This window comes from Macrobrachium nipponense, chromosome 35 (genome assembly GCF_015104395.2).
Source record: "Macrobrachium nipponense isolate FS-2020 chromosome 35, ASM1510439v2, whole genome shotgun sequence".
Classification (NCBI taxonomy): domain Eukaryota; kingdom Metazoa; phylum Arthropoda; class Malacostraca; order Decapoda; family Palaemonidae; genus Macrobrachium; species Macrobrachium nipponense.
This window is the reverse complement of record NC_061096.1, coordinates 59396191-59407620: the sequence shown is the minus strand read 5'-3', so window position 1 is coordinate 59407620 and position 11430 is coordinate 59396191. Positions and strand designations below refer to the sequence as shown.

Sequence of the window (11430 nt, the reverse complement as noted above, 5' to 3'; positions counted from 1 at the left end):
TTTGGGACCCATGGTTAATAATAAAATAGACAAAATAACACGAAAAATATAGGCACAAATACAACGAACTAAACAACGACGTGTTAACGATGCAGCACCAACAAAACAGACTGAACGCCATTTATTGGTCGCCTATATAACTATCACATCGTAAAATCATATCTCAAATATTTTGTTGTATATCAAAGCATATATTTTCGCAAATTTTCTGTTGTATCTCAAAACATTCGTATATTAGGGCAAATCGTACGTCAAGGTTCCAGTGTAATTTTGATCAGAGAGAGAGAGAGAGAGAGACTTTTGGCAACGATGGTCCTCGGGGATTGATGTAACGTTTATTTTCTGAATAGATAGGACAGAGAAGTGTTTGTTTCATTAAACAGCCTCTGACTCATGCCAGGAAATGTTTTGTTGTATACTAATATATAAAGCCTATTTAAAGATACGTTTACTTTAATTAGTCTATATGATACGTAAATAGTAATCAACTGTCTTGTAGCCCTCAGATTTGGCAAAATCACTCCAGGTTGTACAAAAATAAAACTTCAAGAAATGTAGTGTCACCAGAGGATTACAATAGTTTTTACCTTCAAGAACCAGCATTTTTTTATGAAAAAAATAACTCCAGGTTGTACATAAAACTTTACTACAGGAAACAACATGCAGTGTACCAAAAGGATTACAAGTAAGGGGGGGTTTTTATAACTTTTTATTAGTTAAGACATATTTCCAAACGTCGTTCCGGCTTACGACGATTTTCGGGTTACGACGCGTCTCAAGAATGGAACCCCCGTTCGTAACCGGGGACTTGGCCTGTACTACTTAGGCAGTGTCAGGAGAAAACTGTGTTTCCTGTTGCTGCCACTGCTGGAAATTTAAGAGCTTCTAAGGGGACTTGAGGGAGTGACGTTTGACCTTGTCGGAGGGGATTTCCAGCCTGTATAGTACTTTTTCAGATCATCAAAATTCATATGCTGAAAGAAATAGTTGACTGAGGTAGCTACTGCCCCGCCTAATATCGTGAACCTTGGAACGAGTTTTGGGTTGGTTGTTGTATATAATATCTGCTGCCTAATTCCTTTTAAGAAATGGTGCCACCCTTTTCCCTCATGAATAAAAGGGCCAGAGGATTTCATGGCCGTTCTGGTAAGAGATATGCTCTTAAGGCAGTAACTGGACATAAAGAAGGGGTCCTTGAGGAAAGTGGGAGGATCTTCCAAGGGTCCATCTCATTAGTGGATCCTCATTTTTAGCTAAAAATTGACGATCTGGAGAAAGTAAAACTTCTCCTGAAGGGAGAAATTCTATATGACCTGAGTCTCTAGATAGAGCCGACAGTTCAGACACCCTGGCTCCTGAGGCCAGACTTAGAAGAAATAATGTTTTCCTCAGGAGGGGCAAGAAGTCACATGAGTTGTTATCAGTGTCTGAGGCCAGTTTGAGAACATCATTTAAGAAACCATGACCCACAGAATTAGGGCGTCTCTGATGGTCTGAGCCTAGCACAGGCTCTAGGGATAGATGAAAAATAAGAGTTTGTTAGATCTATTTGAAAAACCAAAACTGGAAGATTCTTCTTTTGTGCCAATTTAGTAGTAGTAATAGTACTAGCTGCTAAACCCTTTTCAAATAATGATCTAAAGAAGGAAATAGCCAGGTTGGTAGTCATGGTTGGAGATTCGGTCCCCTCAGAAAAATAGCTAGTTTTTTTAACAGCTGAGTGCATATTGAAGAAGGGTCGATTCTCTTTTATCCGATTCTAGGAATAGGATGTTTTGAGGATCGATATCAGCATCCCTTTTTGCTGCGAACTTCATGAAGTCCATAAAGTTAGGGTTTTGAGAATCCTGAGGAAGCAAAAAAACACAGTCTTCATTTGCACTAGTTGGGATAGTTTGGGATTGGGAATCCATTGAGGCCGGAGACCCAATTCCAACAGGAGTGGGAACCAGTTGCTCTTGGGCCAATTGGGGGCTACTAGGGCGACTTGTCCCTTGAAGGTCCTGAGTTTGCACAATACTTTCAGAAGAAAATTCATTCACTGGAGGAAAAGATGTAATCTTCTTCCATTGATTCCAGTCTATGGCCATGGCATCCGTGGCATAAGCCAGAGGGTCCAGGTTGGGAGCCACATAGCAAGGAAGCTTGTGATTTGACACTGTGGCGAAAAGATCCACCTGAAGCCCTGGAATCTGTTGGCAGATCCAATTGAATGAACGCCTGTCCAGAGACCAATCCGACTCTAGAGGGACTGAGCGAGAAAGGGCATCTGCTATCATGTTCTTTCACTCCCGCTAGGTGTGTGGAGGACAGGTGCCATTTGTATACTTGGCTGCTAGAGAGAATATGGCTATCATGACATGGTTCACATGGCTTGATTTGGAGCCTCCCTGTTGATGCAGTGTACTACTACTGCACTGTCCAACACCAGCTTGATGTGAGATCCCTTGGCTGGTTGAAGTCTTTTCAGGGTGAGGAATACCGCCATAGCTTCTAATACGTTGATATGGAGCTGGCGGAATGGAAGGGACCAAGTCCCTTGTACCTTTTTGCACTGAGAGTACCCTCCCCAGCCGCTTAGTGAAGCATCCGTGTGGATAACTAATGCCGGCGGAGGGAATTGAAGAGGAATTGACTTTTATAGATTCTTGACCTCCGCCCAAGGGCAAGAGGCGGCTTTGCGCAGTATCGCCGGGATAGCGGACAACTTGTCCCGGGACTTGCTGTTTTGCCCTTGAGCGCCAGACGCGGTTTATGTCTTTGAGTTTTGCCTTCAGCAAGAACGTCCGTTCTGAGGCAAAATTGCCAAGAGAGCCCAGGATCCTTTCCTGGCTCCTTTGAGATGTCTGTTTGTACTTGAGAAATTGTCTGGTTGCTTTGGCTATTTCTCTTCTCTTTGACAACGGAATTGATAGTGTGTGTGAGTTCAAGTCCACTGAAAGCGAGAGTCCCGGTGTCAACCGGGACTTGGTCTTGTTTATCTGGAACCCTAAAGTGTTCCAGAAATTGGATGTTCATACAATCAACTTACCTGTCAGATATATCATAGCTAAGACTCCGTCGTCCCCGACAGAAATTCAAATTTCGCGCCACTCGCTACAGGTAGGTCAGGTGATCTACCGCCTGCCCTGGGCGGCAGGACTAGGAACCATTCCCGTTTTCTACTCATATATTTTCTGTCGCCGGTAGTATCAACATCGTTGCTGCCACCTCTTGACTGGAATTCGCTTTTTCTAGACAATTGATCATCTTTTTGTGGACTTTTGGTGACGTACCTGGATCGTTGTTTTGCATTCGCTACTGTGGACTGGATTTTGGACTTGCTTTTGATTTTTCTTCAAGAATGTCTGATTCAAGTGGTTGTGTGAATGAATGTGTGAATGTAGGCTGCAAGGTGAGGATACCGAAAGCTTCGGTTGATCCTCACACGTATGTCGCAAATGTAGGGGTTTTGATTGTTCTATTTCTAACACCTGTTATGAGTGTGAGAGGTTGAATGTTGAGGAATGGAAGACTCTAACTTCTTACTTGAAGAAGTTAGAAAGGGATAGTCAGTGCTGCATCTAAGATTGCGGGTAGTAGTACAAGGCCTATTGAGCCTTTGGATAATTCTAACTCTTCTCTTAATTATGATTCTAATTCTGTATCAGGGCCCTCACTGGCTTACATTCAGATTCGGCCTCGGAAATTGCTGAACTGAAAGCTACTCTTCACAGGATGAGATCCTAAATGGCTGCCATGAAAGGTAAGGACTGTGAAAGTGATTATAGTGAAGTGAGTGTCCCCAGTGTTGTGGAGGGGGCGTCTGACCGTCTCTGCGACGCTCCCTAGGCCTAGACCTCTTCCAAGCTCCCAAGCCCAGAGGAGAAGGAAAGTCGAAAGCCGTACGGAGGTTGTGGAGAATTCCCACCCCGGTCGGAGGCGTCCCTTTCAGCAGGCTCTGTAAATAGACAGACTGCTCAGGACCGCTATAGGAAAAAAGCGTCCTCAGAGAGTGCTTCTCTTCGTCCGCTTTTCTCCCTCTCCTAAACAAGGGTGGAAGGATTCGGACTTGTCCAGGCCCCTGAAAAGGCACTGGAGAGATCCTGTGTTGGATTCAAGCCCAGAACGCTTTTCGGAAGAAGCGCCTCCTTCCATCAAGAAGGCGAAGAGGGTTTTGACGTCCCATGATGTGGGCAAAACTCCTTCGAGGTCTCCCTCTCCGTTCAAGAAGACGCAGGAACAGCTATCCGCCTTGGTAGGAGTCCTTTCGAAGGATCCTCCCTCGTAAGAAAGACGTGAGACTTCCGGTCAAGAAGACTCGTCTTCCTTCTCCCGCCAGGAGTGAGGCTCCTGTGGGACGTGAGTCTTTTGAGATTTACTCGGATAGAGACTCTTTGGACAATTTTGATTCGCCAGTCAAGCGCGAGGCTTCCTACAGACGAGAAGCGTCTTCTAGGATTAGAGCGTCAGACAAGCGAGAAACGCTTTACAGGCGCGAGGATATTCCCAGATGGGATACGTCTGCCAGACCAGCAACTTCAGCCGAGCGCGCAGGTAACAACCAGGGGTGAGGATTCAGCCAAGCGCGAGGCGCCAGACAAGCGTCATACATACAAGGATGTGGCACCAGAAAGGCGCGAGGCGTCAGTCAGGCGCGAGAGTTTAGAGAGGCGCGAGGCATCAGTCAGGCGCGAGGCGCCAGCCAAGCGCGAGGAGTCAGCCAGGCGCGAGGATCCTGCCAGGCGCGAGGCAACAGCCAGGCGTGAGGCGCCAGCCAAACGCGAGGCGCCAGCCAAGCGCGAGGCGCCAGCCAAGCGCGAGGCGCCAGCCAAGCGCGAGGAGCCACCAGCCAAGATAGGAGCTCTATACACTCTCTTAGCCCCTCTCCTATTAGGAGTTTGTCTCCCGTAGAGAGAGGTTTTTGGACAGGAAGACCCGGAATGGGAAGTGGCCTCTCCTTCTGATCCGATTTTAGAAGAGGGACTCAGAGGACGAGACTCACGGCAGAGAAGGGCTGTCTAACTACAAAGTTTTGACAGCTCTCCTCCTCCAGGAATACGGAGATGCATTGATCCCTGCCGCTCCTCCTTCGCCTCGTTCACTTTTTTCATGCTCTAAGACGCCGAAGTCGTCGGCTTTCTTGAAGATGAGACCGACGATTTCTATGAAGAGAGCTCTTCAGTCGCTGGATAGCTGGATGCTAACCAAGAAAGAGCTAGTAAGGACAGTGTTTTGCATGCCTCCCGCTAGACTTACGGGCATAGAGGGATTTGGTACCAGACTGGGGAGAATATGGGTCTCCACTCTCCCAGCTTTGGCTGAAGCTGACTTTCCAGTCTGGTAGATGCATCCAGGAGACATAGCCTTCACACTACTAAGATTACTTGGGGTCTTTCAGAGTTGGATCATCTCCTCAAGGGACTTTTTCACATTCTAGAAGTCTTTAACTTCCTAGATTGGTCCCTTGGGTGATGTCCAAGAAGGTCATACCCCTGAAGGGCTAGATCCGGAACGTACTCCTTGCAATTTTGTCCTGTATTGACAAGGCGGTACAGGACGGCTCAGGGGAAAGTTTCTTCTTCCTTATTTGGAGCAGGTCTCTTGAAGAAGAGATCTGTTTTTAGCGCTTTCTTGACGAAAGCAGTATCCCATTCGCAAATGAGCAGCCTTGTTATTCGCCCCTAGGGGTCTGACTTTCTGTTCCCTTCACCCAGTTGGTGGTGAGGGATATTTCCCGATCTCTGACGGAGAAAGGAGGAAAACGACAGGATCTTCTCCTGCAATCTTCCAGGAAGAAGAGACCAGTGATGGTGGGAGAAAAGAAAAAAGGTGTGTCTACTCCTGTTCGGCCCTTTCGAGGAGGCCCCACTCCGCTAGAGTTACCGCTAAAAGGAAAATGACCGAGAAGAGAGGTAGAGCCTCGTTCCGTCCCTTTAAAAGGGAAAGTGAAGTGGCGCTCCTCCAAACACCAGTAGGTGCCAGGCTCCGGGATTTGCGGAAGCCTGGACTCTCATAGACACAGACGCTTTGGTCGGGTGGTTTCTTGTGCTCAGAAGGGGGATACCTCATTCTTTCTGGACAATCCTCCCCTGACGTCAACTCCGCGGGAATTGTCCGCCAATTACAAGGACCCTGTTGTTGGAAAGATACTCTTCAACAAATGGTGGATCAGATGTGGGACAAGAGAGCTATAGAACTAGTGCTGGATCAAAGCTCCCCAGGGTTTTACAATCGTCTTTTCTGGTTGCGAAAGCCTCGGGGGGGCTGGAGACCAGTTCTGGATGTCAGCGCTCTGAACAAGTTTGTTCAGAAACAAAAGTTCTCCATGGAAACCTCTGCTTCAGTCCTTGCGGCTCTCGCCAAGGGGATTGGATGGTGTCTCTGGATCTCCAGGACGCCTATTTTCACGTCCCGATCCATCCTTCGTCGAAGAAGTACCTCCGTTTCATGACGGGGGGAAGGATCTTCCAATTCAGAGCCTTGGTGTTTCGGCCTGTCTACGGCGCCTCAGGTTTCACGAGCCTTATGAAAAATGTGGCGAGATGGCTTCATCTGAAAGGAATCAGTATTTCTCTGTACTAGACGACTGGCTTATCAGAGCAAAGTCAGAGAAACAGTGTTTGGAGGACCTGACTGTGACACTAAACTGATAAAGACCTTAGGATTACTCGTGAACCTCGAGAAGTCTTAACTGATCCCCAGCCAGAACTTGGTCTATCTGGGATTCGGATGGATTCTCGGGGTTTTCGAGTATTTCCTTCTCAAGAGAGACTAACGAGAGGTTTAGAAAAAGTCTCTCTCTTCTAAGGAAGGAACGTACTTCGGCGAGGGAATGGTTGAGCCTATTAGGGGACCCTTTCCTCGCTCGAACAGTTCTTTCATCTAGGAAGACTTCATCTCCGTCCTCTTCAGTTCTTCCTCAGAAGATCGTGGAACATGAAGACAGGACTCCTCTCGGAACAGTTTTCCCATTCCCAGTTCTGATGAAACGCCATTTAGAATGGTGGTTACTCCCACTGATGGAAAACAAGGGTACTTCACTGGAAATACAGAGCCCAAACCTTGTATTGTTTTTCCGACGCGTCGGAAAAGGTTGGGGAGCAACCTTGGGAAAGAGAGAGGTGTCAGGCACTTGGAATGCTCTTACAAGTGTCCTGGCACATAAACTGCAAAGAACTGTTTGCTGTACACCTAGCTCTAAAGAGCTTCGAACCGTTAGTACAGCAACAAAATAGTACAAGTGAATGCGGACAATACAACCGCCCTTGCATACATTCGGAAGCAAGGAGGTACTCACTCGTATGCCCTTTCACGAACTCGCAAGAGACCTACTGTTGTGGACATCGCAAAGGAACATCTCTCTATTGACGAGGTTCGTTCAGGGAGTAAGGAACGTGAGACGGACAGGCTGAGCAGAAGGAACCAGGTCCTTCATACCGAATGGACCCTCCACTCAGACGTTTGCCGCAATCTCTGGTCTCTTTGGGGGACTCCTCATGTCGACCTCTTTGCCACGTTCCTCTCGAAGAGACTGGAAGTCTTCGTTCAGTAGTGGAAGACCCCAGAGCTCTAGCAGTAGACGCCTTCCTGCTAGATTGGTCTCAGGTAGACGTTTACCCATTTCCCCTATTCAAGATTCTGGGGCAAGTGCTCAGGAAGTTGTGACTTCAAAGGGGACAAGAATGACCCTGATAGCCCCCTTTTGGCCAGCTCAAGAGTGGTTCCCAGAGGTTTTACTGGGAGTGGATAGTAGACTTGCCCAGATCCCCCTTCCACAAAGGAAGGATCTTCTCAGACAACCACACTTCGAGAGGTTTTCATCAAAACCTCCCCGCTCTCGCTCTGACTGCCTTTCGACTATCGAAAGACTTGTCAGAGCGAGAGGCTTTTCTAGCAAAGCAGCAAGCTCGATCGCTAGAGTTCCCGGAGAACTTCCACTATTGCGGGTTTACCAATCCCTTTTGTCACTGGCGACGGCGAAAAGAGTAGTAACTGCACGCCCTTAGTGACAAAGTCGGGTTCAATATAGATTCAGCCATCTGTTCCTTCAAGGAATTATTCTTGGCGAAGAATGAAAATCCTTCGAATCCCTGGTCGAGAAATTCGAGGTAAAAGGATTATCGGGTCTCGTCGGCAGGGAACCGGAGAGGTCTCTTTGCCCAGTAAGGGCGTTAAAGTTTTACTTACAGAAAAAGAAACAGTTGGGAGGTTCTAGACAAGGTCTTTGGTGCTCAGTGAAGGATCCATCAAGACCTATGTCTAAGAATGCTTTAGCCTTTTTTGTCAGGAACGTAATTACGGACGCTCATAAGGCTTGCATGGATGATTCTTTCAAACTCCTGAGAGTAAGAGCTCATGAAGTGAGAGCAGTGGCGACGTCTCTCTCTTTTCAGAGAATATGTCCACTGAAGAATATCTTGGAACGACATATTGGAGATGTAATTCTGTGTTTGCTTCTCACTATTTGAAGGACGGGTGTGACCTATGAAAAATGTTTTTCCTTAGGTCCTTTTGTGTCTGCGGCACAATCCTGGGTACAGGAGCTAACAACAATCCTTAATTTTTACTACTTAAGTCTAATAGATATGTTCTAGACTTTCTGCTGAACAAGTGCAGATACCGCAACAGGCGGCCAGTCACTTCCGTTCAGTAAGGAACTCTTGTGATATCTTTTAGTAGATGAGTATCATTTTTTTTTTGAAAAATTTTTGTGTGCGTGTGCAATTTGGTTTGAGTTACGGTTGTTGCGAAGAGTTTGGGGATAACTCGGAGCAATTTTTAATACTAACATGGTGGTTAGGATCAGGTGGTCGGGATTGGTTGTGTGCTCCTTAATAAGGTGTGTTGTCATATAAGTGGATCAGCACCCATTGACAAAGTCCTTTCAGGCTCTGCCGAGTAAGTGGATAAGACCCCTTCGGCAGTTCCACAAGAATTCTTGGCCATAGATCACATATCTCGCTAAAGTTTCTTGAGGTGATGCAGACTACTGGGCAAACACCCACGAAGTCTACCACCTATCAGGTAGGAACCAAGGTTTTTATTTATACCTACAACAGATGTTGTTTACCTGTCTATTCCAGTAGTAGCTGTCTCTTACCCTCCACCGAAGGGTGCCAATCAGCTATGTATATATCTGACAGGTAGTTGATTGTATGAAAATGATATTGTTATAATACCAATAAAGTTTCATACATACTTACCTGCAGATATATACGATTAGGGCCCACCCAGCCTCCCCGCAAGGAGACAGGTGGAAGAGAAAATATATGAGTAGAAAAACGGGAATGGTTCCTAGTCCTGCCGCCCAGGGCAGGCCGGTAGATCACCTGACCTACCTGTAGCGAGTGGCGCGAAATTTGAATTTCTGTCGGGGACGACGGAGTCTTAGCTATGTATATATCTGCCAGGTAAGTATGTATGAAACTTTATTGTATTATAACAATATCATTACTGTTGGACCGTTGCTTTGTGGCATTCTTTGATGCTTGTTGCCCAAACGAGCCAATCATCCAGATACGCAACTACCATTGTTCCCTGAGACCTGAGTTGTTGAACCACTGTCTCCGCCAATTCATAAAGACCTTGGGGGCTACATTAGCCCGAAGGGCATTACCTTGAAGGAGAATGCCTGGTTCCCTAGCCTGAAACCTAGGTACGGGCGGAAATGTCTTGCCACTGGAACATAATAGTATGCGTCTGTAAGATCAATAGAAGTGGTGACGGCCCCACAGGGAAGTAAGGTCCGCACCTGCGAGATAGTCAGCATTTGAACTTGTCGCAACGAATGAATAAGTTAAGACGGGATAAGTCTAGAATTATTCTTTGTTTGTTTGAGCCTTTCTTTGGCACGCTGAAACAAGCGACCTTGAACTTTAAATGCCTGAACTTTGACAATACCCGTTCTGAAGGAGTTCTTGGGCATACTCTACCAATTCGCTGTTGGTTGTTGATAGAAGATTTTGGATGAAGGAGGGCCTTTGGTTCCAGCTCCATCCTAGCCTTTGGGACACAATGCTCTGTGCCCAGCTGCTGAACCTCCATCTGTGACGGGAGAGGAACAGTCTCCCTCCTACCTGAGGGTTCTCACTGGCTCGGGGCAGGTCGAGACCCCACGCCCTCCCTCGGCTGGATGCTCTTCCGTCGCCTCTCTGGCGAAAGGCACCTCTAGCCCTGCTGCCTCTTCCTTCCGAACCTGTTGAAAGGTTGGAACGATTGGCCTTCAAATACTGGGTGAAGGCGGAGAGACAGCAAAAGGAGGTGGAAGCTTGACCTTGAGGGTCAGCAGCAGAAACTGTTGCTGAGCTGTGCCTTTGATTGTAGGATGGCTGCGGCACTTGAGAGACTGGCACTGCCTGAACTACTTGTTGTTGCTGAGGAGCCTGGAAAGTCTGGAATTTCCTGGGCTTCTTGACTTTCTTGGACGAAGAAGTCGACGGTCTGGGTTTTTTACCTTTCCTGTTTTACTGGAGATTCCCCAGTGAACCTTAAGACTCTGGTTGAGTCTTGTCGGGCCCCCTCATATTGAACCAAATTGACGAACCGATTCTGGGGAAAAAGGTCTGGCACCCCAGGTCGAAGCCGCCAGCAACTTATTCGGTTTCGTGACGGATGGTGGCTTCCCTGCAGAAACATGTTTCCTGCAGTTACGCCTTGCTACAATGAAGTCGTACAAAATTCACATTTTGTAAGTGTTGTAAATGTTGATTTGGCTATCAAAAAACTTGAACAAAGGGTTCGTTACCGTAAGTAACGGCCGAAACCTCTTGTCATGACCAGAGTATTGAGTGATCTGGATAGCCTCCATACGAGGCGTCAAAAAAACTCCAAAGCTTGAATGAGACTGGAAGTCTAGGACGCCAGCCGGGTTCGCTGAACCTGTATGATAGCGCAGTCCCTACTTCAATTTCCCGACGAAAAAAGGTGGGGGGGAACGGGAGATCTGCCATAGGGGATCTTCCATACCAGGAAAGAAGAAGTGACGTGGGCTCCGTTTCCCGGAGCTGTGGCATCAGCTCGTCTCTCATAGCGGGGGGGCCTGCCATCGTTAAAAACTCCGTTTTCACCTTCATAGTGAACGGAATGGGGAGTTTGTTCCGTCCACTACGAACATTTGGTGAAAGCGCTTTTAAACGCTTGAATCTGGTGTTAATGCAATTTCCAATCTAGGCTTCTTAGCCAGGTCACGTTGGGCCTGATCCCGACCGAAGATGACGGTCTCTTTTTTGGGATCTTATCCTCTCTCCTCGTGGCTGCCCTCCGTAAGGCGGGGCGTAACCAATGAAGGGGGGTTGCAGGTTTTTGCCGGGTGGGAACTTGAAGTCCTCAATCCTTCGAGTTCCCCACGTCCCCGCAACGTTAGGCCGTCCCGTCCTTGAAGGGGGCATACGATGATATCCTCCCAGGGATTACTCCCGCCGTGTAAGGAGGGAGAGTGTTGTAGTCTGG

The 11430-nt window shown here is 47.4% G+C and overlaps 1 protein-coding gene across 1 annotated transcript in view; it reads right to left on the bottom strand.

Moving 5' to 3' along the window:
- LOC135208376 (serine/arginine repetitive matrix protein 2-like) overlaps nt 1-11430 on the bottom strand; it is a 90617-nt gene that overhangs the window by 7441 nt on the left and 71746 nt on the right. The window lies entirely within an intron of this gene.